The sequence below is a fragment of the Leptodactylus fuscus genome, chromosome 2, assembly GCF_031893055.1.
Source record: "Leptodactylus fuscus isolate aLepFus1 chromosome 2, aLepFus1.hap2, whole genome shotgun sequence".
Taxonomy (NCBI): domain Eukaryota; kingdom Metazoa; phylum Chordata; class Amphibia; order Anura; family Leptodactylidae; genus Leptodactylus; species Leptodactylus fuscus.
Genome location: NC_134266.1, coordinates 77,686,536 through 77,708,538, shown reverse-complemented (window position 1 = coordinate 77,708,538; position 22,003 = coordinate 77,686,536).

The following is a 22,003-nucleotide window of genomic DNA, read 5'->3' as shown; positions in this document are numbered from 1 at the left end:
ACAAGGGTTCAAGCGCACCCTCGGCTCTGATGTAGGAGAGCCGAGGGTGCACTTGAACCCTTGTGCACCCTCGGCTCTGCTACATCAGAGCCGAGGGTGCGCTTGAACCCTTGTGCACACTCTGCTTCATCAAGCTAATAGAATGCATTGGCCAGCGCTGATTGGCCAATGCATTCTATTAGCCCGATGAAGTAGAGCTGAATGTGTGTGCTAAGCACACACATTCAGCTCTACTTCATCGGGCTAATAGAATGCATTGGCCAGCGCTGATTGGCCAGAGTACGGAATTCGGCCAATCAGCGCTGGCTCTGCTGGAGGAGGCGGAGTCTAAGATCGCTCCACACCAGTCTCCATTCAGGTCCGACCTTAGACTCCGCCTCCTCCAGCAGAGCCAGCGCTGATTGGCCGAATTCCGTACTCTGGCCAATCAGCACTGGCTAATGCATTGTATTGGCGTGATGAAGCAGTGCTGAATGTGTGTGCTTAGCACACACATTCAGCTCTACTTCATCGGGCTAATAGAATGCATTGGCCAGCGCTGATTGGCCAGAGTACGGAATTCGGCCAATCAGCGCTGGCTCTGCTGGAGGAGGCGGAGTCTAAGATCGCTCCACACCAGTCTCCATTCAGGTCCGACCTTAGACTCCGCCTCCTCCAGCAGAGCCAGCGCTGATTGGCCGAATTCCGTACTCTGGCCAATCAGCACTGGCTAATGCATTGTATTGGCGTGATGAAGCAGTGCTGAATGTGTGTGCTTAACACACACATTCAGCTCTACTTCATCGGGCTAATAGAATGCATTGGCCAATCAGCGCTGGCCAATGCATTCTATTAGCGTGAACTGAGTTTGCACAGGGGTTCTAGTGCACCCTCGGCTCTGCTACATCAGATTGCTACATCTGATGTAGCAGTGCCGAGTGTGCATCAGATGTGTAGTTGAGCAAAACTGACTCAGCACTGCTAAGTCTCTGCATTCGCATAGGAATGCATTGGCCAGCCTTCGGCCAATCAGCGCTGGCTCTGCCGGAGGAGGCGGAGTCTAAGGTCGGACCTGAATGGAGACTGGTGTGGAGCGATCTTAGACTCCGCCTCCTCCAGCAGAGCCAGCGCTGATTGGTCGAGTTCCGTACTCTGGCCAATCAGCACTGGCCAATGCATTTCTATGGGGAAAAGTTAGCTTGCGAAAATCGCAAACTGACAGGGATTTCCATGAAATAAAGTGACTTTTATGCCCCCAGACATGCTTCCCCTGCTGTCCCAGTGTCATTCCAGGGTGTTGGTATCATTTCCTGGGGTGTCATAGTGGACTTGGTGACCCTCCAGACACGAATTTGGGTTTCCCCCTTAACGAGTTTATGTTCCCCATAGACTATAATGGGGTTCGAAACCCATTCGAACACTCGAACAGTGAGCGGCTGTTCGAATCGAATTTCGAACCTCGAACATTTTAGTGTTCGCTCATCTCTAGTAATAGCCTATTACTGCTAGCACAGGCTTTGGGCCTGTATGGTAATATCCCAGACCACATGACATCTGGGACATTACCATACAGGCCCGATCCTGGAGAGGTCAGTAAAACTGTTTATTATGTTCATCTCCCCTGAGGCTCTGATTATTATACTCGGGGGTCTGAAAAGACCCCTGAGTATAATAATAGTTCATGGGTGTGCAACTGTGGGGCATAATAGTTGGGTAGGCAACTGTGTGGCATAATAGAGCTGGCAGGGTCCACTGTGATCCCTGCAACCTCTATTATGCCCCACAGTGGCCCCCTGCAACCTCTATTATGCCCCACAGTCTTTTGTGCCACTGTGGGGCATAATATAGGCTGCAGGGGTGGCTGTGGGACACACGCACATATATATGTGTGGGGTGCATGGAGAAGTGAGGAGTCAAAGATGTCTGTGTTTCAAACTTTACAGAGTCAAGCCACAGCTGAAAGAAGTGGTCATGGCGGTCCAAAGGGAAGAGACGGGAAACGTGGGAAGACGTCTCCTGTATTACTGCACAAAATATTACTACTGTACATTGTATTTACTGAAATGTTACCAGTAGCTCACCCTCCCCCGCTGCCTGAGATGGACAATCAAAAGATGAGCACATGAACACCCCCCGGTATTCAGTTGGGGGGGGGGGGAGGCGTCTTTTGATCGTCCGCCTCTGGCAGCAGAGAGGTTAGGTTCACCACTGCCCAGAAGTACAATTTTACTTGAATGTCTTTTTGCAAGCTGTTAGATTTAGTTCTTTATTTCGTTTTTGAAGCTTGAAGCATGAAACCTCAGGGCATTGTTCAGGCCACCAGCTCCCATATCATGGAGTTTTATGGCTATTCATCTATTCTTTATCATGTACGTCACACCATTATTATATACAAAAAGTATGCTCACATTTCAGAACTGGATGTCTTTTTTTTTTAAACTTTAAAACTGTGAAACTGACACAGTAGGATGACTGTCCTGCCTAATATGCCCCCATTATAATACACCATTTCATTTGTTCTGTTACAATGAAGTGTTTCTTTGTTAGAACCTTCTTTGACCTGTATGCTTTTATTATGCACCTGACATTATGAGAAATACAAAAAAATGCATTTGTTGTAGAGAAGCGATATCTTATGCTACCGGTATTACATATTGAGAATGTTCAGGGAAAGTAGGTATGCTTTTTATTGTTTATGTCGTTTTTGACAGCCTGAAATGGATTGTCCCAAAGACAACCTGTTTACAAAAAGAAGCCACATGTTTGTCATAGAGGCATCCTTTCCTAAATGAGACATAATAATCCTAGTGACTCTAGGTTCACATTGGCACTTGAGTTTCTGTTCCGAAAAACGGAAACCCAATCCGCTTAAAAATTGGTTACCACACAATGGGGTCCGCCAAGCTTCCACTCAAAAAAATGCTGAAAGAAAAATTCCTGCTCGCAGGACTTTTCACTCGCTGGTGTAAACCCACCCTTATCCACATCTATGACTAAGGACTAAGCTTGAAATACCTGCCTGCGATTGGGTCCATCTACCTTTTGGATGGCTGTATTTTGGCTTGCCTTTATTTCCAGATTATGCTAATAGGTATCAAGAAAACCAGGCATCGACCTGTGAGCTACCTTCCAAAGCAAGACTTATTTGAATATTTTTCCCCAGAATTCTTAGCAGGTCATGATTTAATAAGTCCTTGTACACCTCACGGTGAGCTCATAGAGGCAACTTTTTTTTTTAAATGAGACATAGTACCCCTTCTGGCTCTTCTCTAACCCTTGGTGATTATATTTGGAATCATTATACTATAAGAGGATCACCTTCTCTATATTATATATCATATACCATTCTTAGGAGCTAGAGAATTTAATTATTGTTTACAAACTGCTTTACAATTCTTAAAAAGAATATCTCATCATGTATTCTATTTTTTTTAATTATTTAAGGGATTCTATCATTCAAAAACCCCTTTTTCAGCTAAACATATGCCTGAATAGCCTTTAAAAAGGCTATTTGCATTCTTCCCAACCGTCCCGGATTTTGTGGGACATCCCCGGATTCGGGGCCCTCTCACGCATTCTCAGTCGGTGGGAGGTATGTTCCGGTTTCAACTCATCTGCGTCCGGAGGAGTTGAATGCATAGGCGAGTAAAGCAGAAGCTGTCACAGCTCAGCTCCTGCTTTACTGCTGCGCTAGTGAATATGTAGGCACGATGTGATGACGTCACTCACATCGCGCTTACAACTCTGTGAGTGAGACTGCGGAGAGAGCTGCAGGGGAGCGAGGGAAGGGTGAGTATCAGTGTTTTTTTGTTTTAAAAGTTGAGGAAGGACATAATGAAGGGGGCCCATGAAACTAGGGGCAGATGAAGGGGGGGGAGAACGACATGAAACTGGGGCAGAGATGGAGGGGGGGACATGAAACTGGGGCAGAGATGGAGGGGGGCCATGAAACTAGGAGCAGAGATGGAGGGGGACACGAAACTGGGGGCAGAGATGGAGGGAACACATGAAACTGGGGCAGAGATGGAGGGGGGAGGGACATGAAACTGGGGGCAGAGATGGAGGGGGGAGGGACATGAAACTGAGGGAGAAATGGAGGGGGGCATATAATTTACAGGTGACTGTAGGATGATCATACTGTGTGGAGGCACGTGAAAAATGAATGAGAATGGGTGGAGCCAACATAAAAGTGGGCTGAGCTAAATTTGACACGGCACACTCTGCGTGCTGAACATTTTGTCCCTCTTTCTGTTCTTCGAAAGTTGGGATGTATGTATTCAGGTGCTGACTCTAGTCCTGCAAATGACCCCGCAGTTTCTGGTAAAAACAAAGAAATAGTGTATGTAAATGAGGATCACCAAACACCCTGGGTTTGCCCCAGGGCCACCGAACATCCCTGAGTCATACCTCAGAAAACACCCCTCCATTGCTTGTACTCCATATACCCTCCTCCTCCAGACAACCTGTACCGCCCATATCTTCTCTATTCTCGCTCCGGCTGTTGCGCAGTACCACTCAAAATGGTACTGACTCCCTAGGGTGGCTATACTGAATACACAGACATCTTTCCTGTATTGTCTGTATACATAGTACAGCAGGGTATGTATTATCAGAGTTACAAAGGATAGGACATAATTGACAAGAAATTTCAAAGATTATTAAAATCTTCAAGAAAAGATGGAGTACAAATCTCTCCAGTTCTCCAGACTTTTGTTACAGCTCCAGTAGCTAGGTTGAAAACAGATATTTTTTTAAAGATTTTTATTTGGATGATTGTATATTTTACCTTCCCCACCCCATATAAGTCTATGGGAAAAATATTCCGAGCAGATTTTAAACCTGCAACATTTCCACTATGTTTTTGGTATTTACACAAAATCCCATTCACTTTGCCAGTATTGTAAAACTTCTTTTCTGTTGCTTTCCCCGCGTTGGCAAAAAATGCTACGTTTCCACAACATGTGGCCATAGCATCTCAATTTCTTATGTAGAAAAGATAGGATGCCCAGCAATCTTCAGATCCAATAAAACTTAGCTTTTAATTAAAAACACATAACACAATAAAAAGGGGATAACGTGCAAAAAAAGCACCACCTAGATCTGATTAAGGCGTGTGGCTCACACGTTTCGGAGATAGTGCGTTTCCTTATTCATAGCCTGATAGCAATTTCTTATCATACAGTGCATTCTCTTTAAAGAGGAGCTTTCATCAGATTGGGCACAGGCAGTTATATATACTGCTGGAAAGCTGACAGTGCGCTGAATTCAGCGCACTGTCGGCTTTCCCGATCTGTGCCCCGCGCTGTACAGTGTGAGCAGGGAGGAACACCCTCTCCCTCTGCTCACACAGCTCGTCCATAGACGAGTATTATCAGGAGGGGAGGGGGCGTTCCTCCCCGCTCACACTCTACAGCGCGATAGGCGCTGCTGGGCAGAAGGGCGTCCCTGGCTAACTGTCAGAAACACCCTTCTGACTATAAAGCGCTACGGTACCGGGACCGATAGCACTTTACCCGGGGCACAGATTGGGAAAGCCGACAGTGCGCTGAATTCAGCGCACTGTCAGCTTTCCAGCAGTATATAGAACTGCCTGTGCCCAATCTGATGAAAGGTCCTCTTTAAAAAAAAAAATGGAAATATAAATCATGTCCCCCTCCTTACATAAGACTTAGGCTAGCAGGAGAGTCTTTCACTGTTTATTGTAGTTTGTGTTGCTATGCCATTTTTGTACTACAGTATGTGCTTTTTGTACACTTTAGAGTTTGTACAACTGCTGGCCCACATTTGTAAGGAGACTGGTGAATGGTGGATTATGTAGATAATCGGTTTTCCCTTAGTCATAACAGCAGCACAATGTGGGGTATTTCTGCCCCTGCGTGCTGGTAGGACAGGTGGAAATTTTAATCAGCAATTAATTAATATGCATGACTAGGCCCTATAAGAGGGAACTGGAACCTCCGTCCCGCGTGTTAATACAAGAGTACTATACAATATGATAGGGAGGGAAGCCTTGTGCTGCTGTTATGACTAAGGGAAAACAGATTATCTACATAATCCACCATTCCCTGTCATCATACAGCAGCACAATGTGGGGAGATGTCAAGTAATCCCCCTAGGGAGGGTTTCCTCGACTTACGGAGCTCATGACCCACCGCCCGAAGGCAGTAGCATCCGAAGCATGTGAGCTAAGTCTATAGTGCTTCACAAAGGTGTTATAAGAGGACCAAGAAGCTGCCGCGCAGATTTGTTCCAACGGCACTCTCCTCTTCGCCCATGAAGTTGAGACTGCCCTCGTAGAGTGTGCCCTTAAGGCAAGCTGAAGAAGAAAAACCTTGAGAAGAGAAAGCCATCTTAATGGCTTCCCTGACCCACCGAGAAATAGATGCTTTAGAGGCTTTTTGGCCACTGAACCTTCCAGCCAAGTTAATCAGAAGACTGTCAGTTCTTCTGAGAGATCTTGTACACTCCATATAGATTCACAGTCATCTACCTAAGTCTAGCGTATGAAGGCTTACTTCCTCCTCCTCCGAGGGAGCAGGAAAGAAGACTGGCAACAAAATCAGCTGATTTAGGTTTGCTAGGGAAGGCACTTTAGGCCTAAACTCCAGTAGGAAACACACCCTATCTTCAAAGAAGGAGATGTAAGGCTTTTCCGAAAATTGAGCGTGAAGCTTCCCCACTCTTTTGGCTGAAGTGATGGTCAAAAGAAAAGTTGTTTTATAGGTCAAAACTTTAGGTTCACTTCTTTTAGTGGCTCAAATGGCGAGTCACAGAGTCCTGACAGGACCGTACCAAGATCCCACTGCTGTACCGGAGCTGATACAGAGGGTCTATAATCCTCGTTGCACCCTTTAAGAATCCACTGACCAAAGGGTGTTGAGTCAAACGCCTCCTCAGATAGGCGGAGAGGGCGGCAACATGCATCTTCAAAGTGGAAGGAGATAGCCCTTTCTAGGCCATCCTGTAGGAAATCCAACACCGTCCCCACCGAGGGGTTAGAAAAAACATATTGCCTCCAAGGCACCAAGACTTGAAGATTTCCTAAATCCTGTGATAATTGCTGTTTGTAAAATTTGCCCTGACACAGGCAAGGGTCCTCAGGACGGCCTCTGACAGTCCACTATTCAGTAATAGGGACTGGTCAACCTCCAGGCTGTCAGGTTGAATCTCACCAGATCCTGGCACGTCTGTCCTCCTTGAGTGACCAGGTTCTGGGAGCGGGGAAGCCTCCAGTATACGCCTTCACTCATCTGTATGAGCTGGGCCAACCAAGACCGTTCAGCCAGAATGGGATTATGGCAACCGCCTGGACTTGGTCCTGTCTTATTTTCATCAATACCTTGGGTATGATGGTGATTGGAGGGAATATGTATACCAGCCTGAACCTCCAAGGGATGGACAGGGCATCCACTGCCAAGGGATTGTCCTGCCGATATAGAGAGCAGGACTTCTCTAGCTTGGCATTGAGTTGAGTTGCCATGAGGTCGACTTCTGGAAGGCCCCATTTCTGGACAATTTGTTGGAACACCTCTGGATTGAGGGACCATTCTCCTGATATGGTAATACCTCGACTCAACTGATCCGCTACTATGTTCAGGGAGCCCTTGATGTGAACAGCAGATAAATGGGTCAGATTCTTCTCTGCCCAGATTTGTTTCTTTCAGGAGAGCTTTGGACCTGGTTCCTCCCTGTTTGTTCAGGCACAACACTGTGGTCATGTTGTACGACCGATCTCTGACAGCCTTCCCCTTGAGATATGAGGTGAAGTGCAGCAATGCCAGATATACAGTCTTGAGTTCCCTCTGGTTGGAAGATCCTACTTCCAGGCTGCTCCAACGACCTTGTACAGTCTGCTCGTCCACATGGGCTCCCCATCCTGACTGGGATGCATCTGTTGTCAACAGAGTCCAAACTGGTTGGACTAAGGACCTTCCGTCTTTCAGGAGTATCCACCTTCTGAGGGAAAGACAGGTACTGGGAGAAAGGCAGATCCTCTTGTGGAGTCCTCCTAGAGACCTGTTCCAGGTCTTCAATACTTCCGTCTGGAGCGGATTGGAATGCCATAAAGCCTAAGGGATCGCCCTGGCTGAGGATGACATTAGGCCTAGGACTCTCTTGGCGGTTCTGATGGATACACGCCGCGTTTTGTATAGAAAACGGGCGGACGCCTCTATTCTCAGCCTCCTTGGGGCGGATAATGAGATCTGTAGAGCCACTGAGTCCAAACAGAAACTCTAGAACTTTCCTCTGGGTGGATGGTACTACCTCGGATTTCTCCCAAATGATTAGCCAGCCTAGCCTCTGAAGGAAGGAGAGGCTATCTGTGGACGTTATTGGAGGACTGGAGCTGACTGAGCTTTTATGAGCCAGTCGTCAAAATAGGGAACTATGAACAGACCTTGAAGTCTGAGGGCGGCAGCAACGGAAACCACCACCTTGGTGAAGGTGTGAGGAGCGGAAGAGATGCTGAACAGTAGGTCGGAAAACTGGTAATATTTCTGTGACCGGAAACTTGGATGGCAATCCTGAGGTATTTTCTGTGTGGCCGAAAGATGGTTACGTGCAAGCATGATCATTCCCCAATCTCCGAATCCTACTGAAGGAGGAACTCTCTCCAGGGCTCCTTTCTGGATATAGTGGAGGAAGGAGCTCTCCAGGATGGAATAACGAGCAACAGGAAGAGGATGAGTTGTGACAAGTTGGTTGATCGGAGTATGGGAAAACTCGACAATGTAGCCACGTTCTACTACTTGCACCAAGAGTCTTGAATAAGAGCATGCCCAACGGTAAGGAAATGGGAGAGATGACCCTCAACAAGGACTCCGGTCACAGGGAGTGAGACTCCGTCAAAAAATTTGATAGCTTCCTTGGATCCTCCTAAGAGAGTCCAGGTCCAGGCCTCTCAAGTGAAATTTTGTGCACCTCTGTGACTGGGATCTGGGGCCAATAGATCCACACCCTCTACCAGAAGCCTCCAGTCTGCCTCTGGAGGCTTGGGGCAGGGACTTGCCCTTAGTATCCATGAGACCCTCCATCAAATCATCCAGTCCGCGTCCAAGAGTCTTCCTGGCTCAAACGGTAGCGCGCATAGCGTAAATTTTGATGAGGTGACAGCCCTCCAGGGCTTAAGTCAGAGGGGTCTCCTTGCCGCAGTGGATAGGGCCATGTTCTTAGAGGCTATTTTCAATTGTTGACGGGAGGCTTCGCCCATGAAGTCAGCAGCCATAAACAGGGAGGACATTATGTCATTATGACATTATGAGGACAGTATGTCATCCCTAGGGACCCCGGAATCAATAACCCGTTCTAGCTGGGCAAGACTGGGAACTTAAGCTATCCACTACAGTAGTAGAGGCTATGGCCACAGAGGCCAGAGCTGAGGCCGCGGAAATAGTATTCTCTCAGGGTCTCACACACGTCGGTCCAGAAGGTCTTGTAAGTTGGAACCATCATCAAGAGGGACCACCGTATGTTGAGAGAGCTTCGTGACTGCCAAATCCACCTTAGGAGGCGGACCCAAAGGATCTAGCTGTGATGAGGCTATGGGGTACAGGGTCTTGACCTCTGACAGTCCTCTATTCAGAAATAGGGACTGGAATTATGATGAGCTCTCTCAGGATGTTTCCACTCGGTCTCCATGAGCTTGGCCAAAGCTGCGTCCACTTGGAAAGGCCCTCTGCCCCCGAGAAGTGGATGGGGAGGCTTCCCCATCAACATCCTGGTCACCTGACCGGATGTACTTCAGCAGCCTTCCCATCTTTTCCATGGGGAATAAAGGGCTGCCGGTACTGGAGCTTCGTCATCAGATGAGATGGTCTGATCATTCACGCGTAGATGCTCCAGAGATGGAAGGGATAATGAGCACCTATCCGTGCGCAATTTTTTATTTTTTGGAGATATGGGATGTAGAACCCCTATATCCTTGAGAATACTCCATGAATTCTTTTACCTCAGGAGGAGTGCTTCTGCAGGAGCGGCAGTGGGATCAATGCAGATATAAAAACCTCATACGTTTTTTTTTTTTTCCTGAATATCAGGCTAAAGTGAACTCATCCTTCCGTCAGGAAGAGGTACTTCGCAGAGAGCGCAGCCATATGCCTCCTCTTGGAGGAAGACTCCCGTTTTCTGTGGTCACCCGGAGGAGGGGTAGACGACCTACGTGGAGCCGCTAGCCCACTCAACTCTGGTTGCATTCACACGTAGTTAACGCGCGCTGATTCTTACATGATAACTCATGTAAGGATCAGCGCTGCTAAACAGAATCCCATTGACTTCAATGGGTTCCATTTAGCGCGTGTAACACATTGAAATCAATGGGTAAAAAAGCCTCCTATTGATTTCAATGTGTACCGCGAGTAAGACAGAACCCATTGAAGTCAATGAGACTCTGTTTAGCAGCGCTGCTCCTTACACGAGTCATCATGTAAGAATCAGCGTGCGTTAACTACGTGTGAATGCAACCTAATACAGATATGTACAGCATCACTGATTCAGATTTCTTATATGTCTTCCTTATAGGAAATCTCTAAACACCAGTTACTTATATTCAAGACCAATGCACTGGAATTTAAAACATCTTCCAAACATGTGAAATAATGTTGGATTATAACAGTTAGGGGGTTCCGTGCATAATACTTTTTTTTGGCATGATGTTGTGCAAACTTCAATAAGAAGACAAGAAGAATTTAAAGAGGACCTTTCACCACTTTTGGGCACATGCAGTGTTATATACTGCCAGAAAGCCGACAGTGCGCTGAATTCAGCGCACTGTCGGCTTTCCCGATCTGTGCCTGGTGTAAAGAGCTTACGGTGCCGGTACCGTAGTGCTCTATGGTCAGAAGGGCGTTTCTGACCATTAGCCAGAGACGTCCTTCTGCCTCGCGGCGCCTATCGCGCTGTAATGTGGAGCAGGGAGGAACGCCCCCTCCCGCTCCTGATAATACTCGTCCATAGACGAGCGCTGTGAGCAGAGGGAGGGGGCGTTCCTCCCCGCTCCACAGCACAGCGCGATTGGCTAATGGTCAGAAACGCCCTTCTGACCATAGAGCACTACGGTACCGGCACCGTAAGCTCTTTACACCGGGCACAGATCGGGAAAGCCGACAGTGCGCTGAATTCAGCGCACTGTCGTCTTTCTGGCAGTATATAACACTGCATGTGCCCAAAAGTGGTGAAAGGTCCTCTTTAATGGAGAATTAGATAGCAACTATGGTTGAGCAAAAATGTGTTGTCTATTCATAAATAAGTTCCTATGGGTAAGACTCCTAGGAGACTATTTCATGTTGTCTCTGCTTTGTTCCCATGTCACATAATACTCACATGGTGAGTGTGATTAGTAACGGTAGTGGACCTCTGTGATCATGTCACATAATAGTAACAAGGTAAAGGTCTTGTGATGGCATGTACTGTCTGGGGATTGCTTTCCTGCACGATCTGCCACCCAGAAAATTTGCAGAGGGGGCGCAGGGCAGGGCTAGCACGAGGGTAACAGGAAGATAGCCATGAGAGGTGTGGCTTGTTATTAGAGAGGTGGGACTATGTGACAGGTACAAAGTGGTGCTTCCTACTACCCTCCTGTTAACCCCATAGCTTCCATTCTTGGGACATCTTACTATCACATCAAGTTAGAGAATTTTTTTATTACCACATTTGATCTGTGGCTAATAGTTTATGAAAGCTATTTACTTCTAATAATCCTTTACGCCATTTATTGGATTCAGCAGCATGCTATCTTCAGTAAATCTGTACAAATCAACAGCAGTTCTGCTAAGGACTTTGCACGTGAGGGACATTCCTTCCGAGTAACATAGTGGCCATAGAAATATTTTCCTGGTTTTGCATCCCATTGCTGGAGCTAATAAGCTCATAAGGCCATAGGTCTTACAGTTATTCTGAGCAAGAGCTCAGGGTCAGACATTCTCCAGAATGGCTAGATTTTCTGTTAGTAGATTGTAGGGTCTTGTTAGACCCGGGGGAAATAAAAGGGTTAGAGACAGCTGTGACTGACATGTCATGGAAGCAGTGAGGTCAGCGGTACAAAATAAAGCCATTGCAGCTCACACAACAAAAAGATCTTTGTCAAAGGCTCATCCTCATTTCTGCATCTCATCATCCTTGGAAAACTCAGTCCTCTGTTCGCAATGGCCAAGAAACAATTGCATATATTAATGGAGAGCCAGGTCAAGTTTATTTATAAGGAAGATTAGCCATGTTTCTTTTGTCATTCTGGGATATAGTATATTAATGTTGCTACAAAAGAAAAAGAAACAGGAAAAAATATTCCAGCTATATGAGGAATACATCTCACAAACCCTATGAGGAAATTATTGCACAAAAAATTCTAAAATTGGACTTATCCTGGATGCCAAGAATTGCATGCTGTATATATCACTGCCACTCTTTTTTTTTTAGCTTTAATCAGTGTTACATTATATCATTTTCTAATGGGAGGATTGAGTTAAATACATTTTTAGGCTCAGTTTCCACCAAATGAATACCAACTGTATATTAGTTTTTCTGTATCTAGTTGACCATTTGTTTTGATCCATTAAAAAGTACTATATATGCTATTCATACATGAAAATCTATTTGAAAGTACAAATCTGAAAATATTGAGAATATCTGTAGTTATAAATTATTCTGTTTGTTTACTGGTTGTAGTCTGAGATCTGAATGTAGGGGGTTTGGAGTGGATATTTATTTAGAGGGTCTGGTGTGTAACATGTTCTGAAAGTTGTCATCTGTATTACTAGCTATAATCCGCAACTTCGGCGGCAGCCACCTGACGCTTGCCCAAACCACCTGCAGCGCGGCCCGTGGGCCGCAACGCCCCTCTACTTGCAGCCAGCGCTGGTCCCTCCCGCGTGGGGTCTCGGTGGGCCAGGACCCCACGGCCACGCTGCGGCGCTTGGGAGCCTCTCCTTTTCTCCCACCCGTACCCCCGGACCTCCCCTTATCCCTCATCCGCGTCCCCAGTCCCCTTCTCCCCCTTACCCACCTGTGACCCCGGTTACCTTCTCCCCCCCTCCCTGTCCACATGTTCAATCGTGCTCCCTTACTTACCTTCTGCCCTCTGGTCCTAATCTCCCCGCCCCCAACACCTCCTTCAAACCCTCCCCTGCCCCCCCACCACCCCACCTGCCCTCTACCCATCACCTCTTTTCCCCCTGACTTAAGCAAGCCACCGATCATTGGAGCCGCAGCACTTACCCTGTAGATGCTGTGGAGGTCTGTGTGGTCCTTGCCGAGATGTCAGGTTTCCAGGGCGCACAGTGTGTTTGTGCGGATGGGCGCGTGAGGGCTGGGCGTGCTGCTGCTGTTTACTACGCTGGGATGAGCAGATGTGTAGGCAGCCGGAATATCGTGTTTCCCATCCGCACAGTACGTGTGTTCGTGCGGCTGGGCGGATTAGCAGTAGCATGAGGACATGTTTGGCCGGCCAGTATATGAGCGGCCTGGGGAAACTTGTAGGCAGTCGCCATGTTGAGGAGAGTGTCCTGGGATGCTGGGCACGGCCACAATTCTACGCAAACCTATGGGGCCGTTGTGCTGGCTCCCTAACCCGCCCACACACCACCATGCACCAATAGCAGCTGTCTGTAACTCTCTGCACTGACGTGATGCCCGGGCCGGCAGCGGAGCTGGAGACAACTTTGGAGGGTCGCGATGGCATTTTGGGGTGAGTGACACACTTTTAAAGTAGCCTATTACCCCTTCCTGGCCAATATGTAGGTGTGTGTGAAATTTCTAGGAAATCCATTGAGCCGTTCGGGTGTGATTGAGTAACAAACATCCAAACACACAAACCCACAAACATCCAAACTCACAAACTTTCAAATTTATAATATTAATAGGATTTTTTATACAAATGCCACAGTTCTGGGACATGGCTTATACAAATGGGCAGGGCACAAGGTGCAAAAAAGTGGTCTCTACTCACCTAGCTCAATTGTTGAAATTTTGGCATAACGGGTTAATTGCAGCCAATGACAGAGTTACACATTACTGTAACAGTGGTCACATATGAACGCTACATGTCTGTTAGAAAAGCAAGGCAGATCAATGTGGGAACAGCAAGTTATTGGTAGAGATGGGTGAACCACCTCGTCACTAACCAGATTCATCTTAAATATTCCAAAATGTCAAGTTCTTTTGACAATATCAAACAAATGGCGATTTGTTTCAGACTCACTAAAATGGTCATATGTAGAGCAGGAAATACAAAGGAGACATGTGTGTATGACTCAAACTTTGTCTCTGATGTTCTAGCATCACCTGACAGCCTCTCAGACAAAAGACAGTGGTAGATGGACATCTTAGGTATGTTCACACGGAGTTTCTGCAGGCGGATTTTGATGTGGAATCTGCCTCAAAATCTGCCTGCAAAAAGGCCTCTCATTCATTTCAGTGGGAGTCCCTCACTTTTTTTTCCCGCTAGCGATTTTTTTCAGCTAACGGTAGCGACATGCCCTATCTTCCGCAAATGAGTCAGTGGCAGCTTCCACAACTCGAGACTCACTCCTGATTAGGCCCATTCGTTTGGGCCTAATCAGGAGTGAGATGTCGTGACAGGAAGCCGATGCACTGCAACGGCCTCCCATTGCAGCTAGCCACACAGAGAAGTCAAACAGTAGAAAAGGTTTCTGCTGTGTGAACATATCCTGAGAGTGCTGATGTCATATACAGTACCATATATAAGGTACTCCAGGCATGACCAATGGTTAGTACAGTAATGATAGAGATAATATAGGGTCTATTTTTCATCTCACTGCATCATACACAGCAGATTTCTGAAAAGTAATAGGAATTCAAGGAAAGGCAGATTATAGAAATCAATCAATAGGAGTGAGGGCATATCTGCTGCTGCTGTTTGAGTTTGAGAGTGACTGTTGAATTCCTGGCTGCTCTAATACAAAATTACAGATACACAGACAGAACAATTAATCCTGTCATTGCCAATAATCTAATTTTGTCTGTCTGTGGTGCAATAGAGCAGTTTCATTTGTAGTCATCTAGTCATTAAACATATATTTATTGACAAAAAAAATAAAAAATCTGTTATTGAAAACTTTCTTCTTTTCTCTTCTTTCTTCTCCTCCTTAACTGCTATGGACTCCTAGTATATCTTTTCTTCTCAGCATATGTGTGTCTACTTCCTGTAATATATTACTGTGTATTATCCTGTATCTGTATTACTATGCTGCTGTAACATACTGAAATTTCCCCACTGTGGGACTATTAAAGGATTATTTTATCTTATTTTATCTTATCTTAACTCCTTTGGTGAGGGCTTTTTTAATCAACAGTTTGATTTTTTTCATTAAGTACATCTACTACTGTTCTAACAGCAAATCGCTAATTCCGCCTGCACAAATCTGAAAAAAAAAAACACCTCATATTTGAACAGTTTCTTGCTTTGTTAACTCTTGTTATTTAATGTTTTTTTTTCTACTCTGCTCACCCACCATCTAATACACAGTGTGACGTAGTATTGTCAATCTGAAATTTTTTAAAATAATTTCTTAAGCATTTTTTTTTTGCTGCATACATATACAGTATTCTATAAAGCAATTGAACAAGTATGGCCGCGCTTATTAGGAGACCTTAGAACTTCAGGAAATTCCAATTCAAATCAAGCTCTTGTTGCGCCTGGTAGGGCGCAAAAGAAGAATATTAACCGAGTACAATGGGCAGCGTCCACCGGCGACGACTCTTAGGTCGGAGTATATGATGCAAAATATATTGGGGAAGGGTTCCTCAATGTATAAACCAGCCACGCGCTCCCTCGGTGTAGACAAATATTGATACACAGATATGTAGACAAAAGTAGATTTTATTGTAAAAGATCTTTTGCAACATATACAGTATTGCCACTTCTGCTAATCCAAAATTCTCTGTTAGCTAAGCGCTTATTTGTTGTAATAAATAGTTGTACAATTTTCCACTATACTTTCTTTATCAATTTATTACAGTTTTCTAGATCTCTGCATGCTGATATTCATTCTGTTTACCTCCAGTGGACAAAAATCAGTGCATGGTCATGTGATGAACACGCAGGAGCCCAGTTCATTACCAGACAGATGTCTGATTACTGTGATGTAACTAGAAGGAGCTGTGCACCTGACCAGGGGCTGTTTTTAGCCACTTGGAGTAAGCCGAATGAATGACAGCAAGCAAACATCTAGAAAACTCTGAGGAATTGATACACAAAGTATATTGGAAAATTGTACACAATTTTATAATGCAAACAATAAGATTTGTCTCTAAATATTGATCTGAAGTGGCCAAAAAAAAAAAAAATTGGCATAAACCGGGCGAAAACCCAGCAGACCCCATTATAGTCTATGGGTTTCCACGGGTGACCACTTTTTAAGTGGATAGGGTTTCTGTTTTTCAGGTTCCCAAATGGACCCAAAGGATGGAAGCCTGAGCGTTCGTATGAACTTAGTGTTAGTGGATTCCACTGCGTTTTGCCAATTGATGTGCTCAACCTCAAAGGAGGATACCAAGCCGCAATTATTACTCTATGTATAGCTGTCGCTGCATTATATCATCAAGTGCTGGATAATTTGGGCATTTCCTTGGATATGTCAGTTTGGGAAAAGGTGAATGTCTCCGTCGACACATGGAGCACCAATTTTGAACAAGGACAATACATGGCATTCATGGCTCACTGGGTCAATGTTTTGAGTAGCAGCAGCAGCCACAGTCCAGAAACGTAACAAGGCCAAGTGTTAGTTCCACCCTGTTGTGTTTGTCCAGTTCCAACCCCATGGAGGGCCCATGTTTCTTTTGCTTGCTCTTCTACCCTTGTATCATGTGTGTAAGGTGAAGTGCTGTCATGCAGTTTAACAATTAATAATCCTGAATTACAGGAGCCATACAGCGGCGGAGCTGCTTCACTGCATCCTGCAGCAAGTATAACACTGAATAGCTCTGTACACCATAGAATTACAGGAGCCTACTGAGCCTGCTCGCATAAGTGGCCACAAAAAAATGCCCGCCCGCATGTGAAGTCGGCTCTGCCAGACTGTGCATGTGTTGAATTTTGACACCCCCCCCCCCCCCGCGCGCGCGGGCTGGAAGAACACGAAAGAAGAGGCCGTTGCTGAAGATGGAGGCAGCGCTGGAGAGAGTTCTCTCGTAGCATTGGGGACGCCCCCAGTGCTGTTTGACCGCCTGGGCCCACCCCCAGTGCTGCAAGAGAACTCATTTGCATACTGACAAAAACCGGGATTTCAAGTGAACGGCAGCGTGGAGAAGACATCAAAAGGTAGGAGCCTATTCCAACATGTTAGTGAGAAAAAAATTAGTTTGAATGATAGGATCCCTTTAAATATGCTGGAGTGTCGCTTTGAACAGCAGAAGCGGTGGTCGTTAATCACATGCAGCAGGCCACAGGGAGAATGTGTTACTTCGAGATGCGCCATTGAAGGTTCATAGGGAAGTGTGCTGGCTTCTCAGGCCCTTTGAAGAAGCCACCAAATTTGTCAGCAGTGACAACTGCAGCATCAGCGATATGATCCCTCTTTTGCATATCTTACAGGAAACACACTCATTAAATGAGGGACAAAAGAGGAGCTACAGTCTACAGCTCATAGTCTATGTCATAGCCCTGGGTTGATGGTGGAGGATGAGGATCTGGGTCAGAGTTATTATAGTGTAGGAATTGAGATTCCTAGATTGGAAGAAGAGGAGTAAGACTCTCCTTTGGAAGCTGAACGGGCCCTTGATATGGCATAGGCACAGGCAGGGGATGAGGCTGACATTTATTTAGTTCAAGTTGATGATGACAACGCCAACCACGCTGACCAAGAACATCAACAATGGCTCCTAGGTCCATGGCAAACATGGCAGATTGTATGCTATGCTTCTTACACAATGACAAGCATATAGTACTGGATAGCAGAGCTCTTAGACCCTCGCTAAAGATAAAATGGGAAAATTATTCCTTGAATAAAAAAAAAAAATAGAATATTATCAGATAAGCTGTACACGATTGGCTGTAAATTTTTCAGCTCGCATTGCCAACCAGAGGTACGATAGGCAGCAACTACACCCACCAGTTGCATCAGCAGGTACCTAAAGCATCTATATTCCAGCAGATAACCCTGACCCCATGGAATTCTGGGTCAGTAGGTTAGAGGAGTTGATGGAGCTGGCCTAGTTTGCCATGTGAGTTTTATCTTGTCCTCTTGGCCTTAAGTGTTATGGCTCAGAGGGTGTTCAGTGCTACTGGCAGTGTTGAAACAACTAAAAGGACTAAACTATACACTGATAGCATAGAATTTTTTTTTTAATCAGTCAAGATTATATCGGTCAGGATTTTCAAATACCTCTGGATTAAGAAAAATATACATATATTATTTATATACAGTAATCCATAGTGGTACTGCTGCTGATTGAGACCAATTTTAGTACAGTTTGAGTATTTGTTTGCTCTACATTCACTAGGCTATAATAGGTTTGTATTATGCATATCATGCTGCCGCCACCATCCTATCCTGGCTCCTATTATGCTAGTAGTTGAGGTCATTAGACTCATGGTCAGGACAAACTTTGCAGCTGTAATGTTGTTTTAAAGCATCTTTATAGCAAGATGAAAGTTTCTGCTTGGGAATTGGTTTCTTCAGCTAGTGAACAATATATTGTAGTCTTCAACCTATGAAGATCCAGAAAGCATTGTACGGTACATTAGACAAATACTTTGGAAACACTGTTGTTTTCAGTTATGGTCAAATTGTTAGATAACTGAAGTCTGCGGCCCAGCAGAGAAAGGGTTAAGCGAAATACTTTCCTTGTCTTCATACAATCATGCTCGGATTTTTCCAGGAAAAAGTCTGGCCCCATGGCATTCTTCCAAAGCCGGCCACCCCACCTATCCTTCCTGTGTTTCATCTCTGTCTGAAAAGGGATGTGGCCCCAGCTGTGCTCTGAGTTGTTCTGTTAATGCAACTACAATGTTTGTGGGGATTGGCTTGTGATCCCCTGTAGTAATTGACAGAATGGTAATGAGTCATCTAGCCCTACCCAGTGAGGATGTGACATGGTATCGTAGTCTCCCAGTGAAAGGGACAAATATATATATAGTCAGTGAAAAAAGCTTACATATTACTAAAAGTGTCCCTCCTACCCCCTGCAGGAAGCCCCTCTAACAGTGATGCTAGCCCCCTGGCTGCTTCCTCTTTCAAGTAACTATGATATGTAAGGGAAGTGTGTCCATTAAAGCACAAAGCACAGCAGAAGTGGTGTCCTGTATGCACAAAGGAAGCAACATAACTGAGGACAAGGTGGTTCACTTTAAATGTTCTCCATCATATACCATCTGTGTACACACCAGACAGTGTGAGCTCAAGTGGGAAACATCAGCATTGACATTGCCAAAGCAAATATATGACATAATATTTACATTTTTAGAAGTCCACCCATAAATGTACTGTCATCATTTGGGCAGGACAGTCACTGTCTCTCTTACATTATAGAGATTTGGTTCGAAGTGATCTGTCACTAGCTGTCCTATCCATATACATTAAATGTATAAAGTAAGTGAAAAATAGGAGGCAAACTGAAACAAACTTTAAATATATTTGAAAATGACATAAAATTATCTTCACCCAAGAACACAAGTTGTTATATACACTCACCGGCCACTTTATTAGGTACACCATGCTAGTAACGGGTTGGACCCCCTTTTGCCTTCAGAACTGCCTCAATTCTTCGTGGCATAGATTCAACAAGGTGCTGGAAGCATTCCTCAGAGATTTTGGTCCATATTGACATGATGGCATCACACAGTTGCCGCAGATTTGTCGGCTGCACATCCATGATGCGAATCTCCCGTTCCACCACATCCCAAAGATGCTCTATTGGATTGAGATCTGGTGACTGTGGAGGCCATTGGAGTACAGTGAACTCATTGTCATGTTCAAGAAACCAGTCTGAGATGATTCCAGCTTTATGACATGGCATTGCATTATCCTGCTGAAAGTAGCCATCAGATGTTGGGTACATTGTGGTCATAAAGGGATGGACATGGTCAGCAACAATACTCAGGTAGGCTTTGGCGTTGCAACGATGCTCAATTGGTACCAAGGTACCAAGCCCAAAGAGTGCCAAGAAAATATTCCCCACACCATGACACCACCACCACCAGCCTGAACCGTTGATACAAGGCAGGATGGATCCATGCTTTCATGTTGTTGACGCCAAATTCTGACCCTACCATCCGAATGTCGCAGCAGAAATCGAGACTCATCAGACCAGGCAACGTTTTTCCAATCTTCAATTGTCCAATTTCGATGAGCTTGTGCAAATTGTAGCCTCAGTTTCCTGTTCTTAGCTGAAAGGAGTGGCACCCGGTGTGGTCTTCTGCTGCTGTAGCCCATCTGCCTCAAAGTTCGATGTACTGTGCATTCAGAGATGCTCTTCTGGCTACCTTGGTTGTAACGGGTGGCTATTTGAGTCACTGTTGCCTTTCTATCAGCTTGAACCAGTCTGGCCATTCTCCTCTGACCTCTGGCATCAACAACGCATTTCCGCCCACAGAACTGCCGCTCACTGGATGTTTTTTCTTTTTCGGACCATTCTCTGTAAACCCTAGAGATGGTTGTGCGTGAAAATCCCAGTAGATCAGCAGTTTCTGAAATACTCAGACCAGCCCTTCTGGCACCAACAACCATGCCACGTTCAAAGGCACTCAAATCACCTTTCTTCCCCATACTGATGCTCGGTTTGAACTGCAGGAGATTGTCTTGACCATGTCTACATGCCTAAATGCACTGAGTTGCCGCCATGTGATTGGCTGATTAGAAATTAAATGTTAACGAGCAGTTGGACAGGTGTACCTAATAAAGTGGCCGGTGAGTGTATGTTTATCATTTGCCACAAAAAAAAAAAGTGCCACTTTGTTGATTTTCTCATTTTCATTTGAGAAAAGTGTACAGAGCATGGCAGGGATCAAAGCAGGGTTTGTGACTGGTCTACATTTCAATTCTGATTGTTTTTAATGTAGATTGGGAGCCCCATATAGGGCTCACAATGTACAAGTTTCCCCCCTATCAGTATGTCTTTGGAGTATGGGAGGAAATCCACACAAACACGGGGAGAACATACAAACTCCTTGCAGATGTTGTTCCTGGTTGGATTCAAACCCAGAACTACAGCACTGAAAGGCTGTACAGTCATGGCCAAAAGTTTTGAGAATGACACAAATATTATATTTTCACATGATCTGCTGCCCTCTGGTTTTTATGTGTTTGTCAGATGTTTTTATCACATACAGAAATATAATTGCAATCATATTATGAGTAACAAAAGCTTATAGTGACAGTTAGAATGAGTTAATGCAGCAAGTCAATATTTGCAGTGTTGACCCTTCTTCTTCAGGACCTCTGCAATTTTCCCTGGCGTGCTCTCAATCAACTTCTGGACCAAATCCTGACTGATAGCAGTCCATTCTTGTACAATCAATGCTTGCATTTTGTCAGAATTTGTAGGTTTTTGTTTGTCCACCCGTCTCTTGATGATTGACCACAAGTTCTCAATGGGATTAAGATCTGGGGAGTTTCCAGGCCATGGACCCCAAATCTCTATGTTTTGTTCCCTGAGCCATTTAGTTATCACCTTTGCTTTATGGCAAGGTGCTCCATCATGCTGGAAAAGGCATTGTTGATCGCCAAACTGCTCTTGGACGGTTGGGAGAAGTTGATCTTGGAGGACATTCTGGTACCATTCTTTATTCATGGCTGTGTTTTTAGGCAAAACTGTGAGAGAGCCGATTCCCTTGGCTGAGAAGCAACCCCACACATGAATGGTTTCAGGATGCTTTACAGTTGGCATGAGACAAGACTGGTGGTAGCGCTCACCTCGTCTTCTCCGAATAAGCTGTTTTCCAGATATCCCAAACAATCGAAAAGGGGATTCATCAGAGAAAATGACTTTACCCCAGTCCTCTGCAGTCCACTCCCTGTACCTTTTGCAGAATATCAGTCTGTCCCTGATGTTTTTTCTGGAGAGAAGTGGCTTC